Raw genomic sequence first — 3,330 nt, 5'->3', positions numbered from 1 at the left:
TAAAGGTTTCTGCTAAATTTCTCCATTCCTCTTTTGCCAACAGGAGGAGGTTTGTGTTTCTTCTGGGTTTGCTAGTAATGGGATTTTTTTTTTTCCTTTTCCTTAACACAGTTCTATAATTAATGCATGTTTCTTTGATTCCACATTTATATTTAACACATTTTAAAAGGTACAAAATGCGTTTTAAAGATGCTTCTCGTTCCCTTGTGATTATTCAAGTACAGAGGAGCCATGTAAGGATTAGGAGAGGAACGCACAGCAGGAGGGGTGGGCTGCTGACAGAGCCTCCCCAGAGCAGAAGCCATGTGAAGGGGAAGTTCACGGACTTGGAAACTCTTGCACCACCTGCTGGTAATTTAGGAAAGCAATTAAATGCCAGACGTGGACTGACGTACTCACTGTGGTATTTGGGAGCAACCACACTCTTTGGGTATCATTTTATCATCAGAGTCTGGAGCGCTGACAGATGCCGAGCTTGTGCTTAAACTTATGGAAAACTTAGTTTTGGCATCTACCACCCCTGGAAAACTGGCCGATTTAAAAAAGAACCCTTTCTCCTCTTTCCCTCAATCCACTCCAACCCAACCTCAGCCTTGTGAGAGCTTTGGTTTTTTGGATGCCTCCCTTTTCATGCTACTCCAATGTTGCCTCCTTGGTAAGTTCCTAAGTGGGCTCTTTCTCTCCAATTCATGGAGCACATTTCCTAAGAATAAAGTCTACTTTGTTGTCCGTCGAAAGTGCCCTGAGGCATTCACATGCACAGAGACTTAGAGACCAGGGTAATTTCTGTGGCCTTCAAATCATGGAAGGGGGTGGGGGTGCTCTTGGAGAGGAAGGGGGTGCTCTGGGGAGAGGAAGGGAAGAGTGCAAGCTGAACAGGGGCTTTTCTCCTCAGACCCAGTAGCTGGGTCCTCCTCACCTTAATGAACACCCAGTAGCCATTGCACTGATAAGGAAGCCACTAAAAGCTCCTTAGCATGGAACTGTCACTCAGTATGACTGACCAGCATTCAGTAACTCTGAGACGTAAGGGATCCAGGTAATTTCTACAATCAATAGTTTTCAGCCTGTTTTTTGATTGGTGCATGTTATACTAAGAGAAAGAGACAATATACCCCAGCTACAAATCCATTCTTAACTTGCTGCTGCTTAAAGCTAAGTGATATTTTTTTCATTTGGTAAATTAAAAATGTTACTAATCCACTTCAGAGGAAGTAAGTGTATATGAAAATCCTATGAACCAGTGTAAGGTAGGACAAACTAACTTATTTGAATAAAGATGCTTATGTAAAATGCTCTTTCAATAAAAAAAAATTAGTTTTTAGCCTTTATAATACATAAAAATTATCCGGGAACTGTTAAATTGGTAGATTTCTGGGCCCTGTCCCAGAGATTCAGATTTAACAGGTCTGAGTAGGGCTCTGGAATCTGCACTTGTAACAAATCCTACAAGTGGTTCTGATGCAGAAGACGCCGAGACCACATTTGAAGAGCTGACATCCAGGGAGTAGCCAGTGTAGTAACAGGTTTTTCCTTTTTTTGCTTCCATTTCCAGAAATTGTTTCTCCAGTGATATCCTCTGTCCATTTTCCCCACCCTCTTGTTGCTGTTTTGAAAGAAAAGTAGATTATTGTTGGAAAACTAGAAAATACAGGTGAATTAAAAATAAAAATTAAATAGCATAATCTATCTAAACTTAACCTACCTATACTTTATAGGTTATTTTACTCACATCATACACCATAAATGTCTTTGTGCATTGACAAATCCGTAATACCTTCAACACCATTTTGAATGGCTATTCCATGAAACAGATGTATGGCTATTCAGTCATTGCTCTAGCATTGAATATTCAGATTTCCCCCCTAATAGTTCCACTCCTATAAACAAACCTGTGATGAACATTTCTGTACATGTGCCTACTTGTTCAATTATTTCCTAAGGACAAACTCCTAGTAGCAGAATTGTCAGGTCAAAGGGCAATAGATTTTAAGGCTTTGATAAATTTCCAAAAGTCCCTAAGAAATGTTTCTTGATTTACCCTCTCAGCAACACTTTATAAAAGTGAGGAAACACACCCTTGCCAATCTGGATACTATAGTAATAATTTCAAAAAAACCCAACTATTTCCATATGCTGTGATATGAAAAACTATTTTTATTGTTTTAGTGTGCAGTTATTTGACTCCCAGATAGAATGAACCTTTCTCTTTTCTTACTACATGTTTGCCACTTAAGGTTCTTATTTTAGGAACTGCTTATTCTCATTCTTTGCCTGCTATATTTTTGCAACATTTATCTTTTTCTTACTAAGTAGGAAGAACTCTTCACACATTAACACTTTGTTGACTACACTACATATTAACACTTTGTTTACTGCCTATTTGCAAATATATTAAATATTTTAACAATGTATTAACTACATATTTGCAAATATTCCCAGACATTTTAAAAAAATTATTCATGGTATTTTTAACTGGTTTGCTTTTATTGTTATACAGCTATTATTGCTTTCACAAGGTAAAAATATATCAGTATGTTCTTTTAGAATTTCTATCTTCAATTTCACATGTGGAAAGAACTTCTCCTATTATATTATATACAAATATTCACTTACTTTTTCTTCCAGTATTTTATAGTTTTACATTTAGATCTTAGACTCATCTGAAATTTTTCTGGATGTGGAAGATTAACTTTATTTTCCACATTGCCAGTCTATTGTCCTACTAGGTATCATTCCCCCTATTTTTTTGTGAGAGAAAAGTTCTGAGCAGCTATCTAAGTTTCATGCACATCCATGGTCTGGGAGAAACAAAACAAAATATCTTTTTAGGAGGGTGCTTCTTGACACTAGCTCCATGTAAAACTTCCTCTAGCAATTGATTCTGGGACTTCCTAAGACATATAACTTCCAGAGCAAGCCATCAGCTTTCCCTTCCTTTCTGCTTAAACTATCTGCAGGTCCAAAGGCTGTTATATCTCTGATCAATCAACAAGTAAAAGGAGAATATAGGAAACCCATTATGATTTAATACCAAGATTTCATTTGTATGCTCCAATTCCCTTCCATTCTTCCCCAGTATTTTCTACACTTCACAGCTGTAACATGGTAGAGTGAAGTGAGTACCAGCTGGTGGAGTGCAGATGTGTATTTAACCCTAGCTTTGCCACTGTGTCACCAGTTACCTCTCTGAATCTTTCGTAAAACGGGTAGGTGTGTGCATCGGTCTGCATGGGCTGCATAACAAAATACCACAGACTGGATGACTTAAACAACAGAAATTAATTTTCTCACATTTCTGTAGGCTGGAAGTCCAAGATCAGGGTGTCA

This window comes from Lemur catta, chromosome 4, assembly GCF_020740605.2.
Source record: "Lemur catta isolate mLemCat1 chromosome 4, mLemCat1.pri, whole genome shotgun sequence".
NCBI lineage: Eukaryota > Metazoa > Chordata > Mammalia > Primates > Lemuridae > Lemur > Lemur catta.
This window is presented reverse-complemented; position numbering follows the sequence as displayed.